Raw genomic sequence first — 277 nt, forward strand, 5'->3', positions numbered from 1 at the left:
TGAGCAGTGGTTTGTAGTTCTCCTTGAAGAGGTCTTTTACATCCCTTGTAAGTTGGATTCCTAGATATTTTATCCTCTTTGAAGCTATTGTGAATGGGAATTCATTCATGATTTGGCTCTCTGTTTGTATGTTACTGGTTTATAAGAATGTTTGTGATTTTTGCACATTGATTTTGTATCCTGAGACTTGGCTGAAGTTGCTTATCAGCTTAAGGAGATTTTGGGCTGAGACCATGGGGTTTTCTAAATATACAATCATGTCATCTGCAAACAGGGA

Source organism: Mandrillus leucophaeus, unplaced genomic scaffold (genome assembly GCF_000951045.1).
Source record: "Mandrillus leucophaeus isolate KB7577 unplaced genomic scaffold, Mleu.le_1.0 Scaffold1623, whole genome shotgun sequence".
NCBI classification, from domain to species: domain Eukaryota; kingdom Metazoa; phylum Chordata; class Mammalia; order Primates; family Cercopithecidae; genus Mandrillus; species Mandrillus leucophaeus.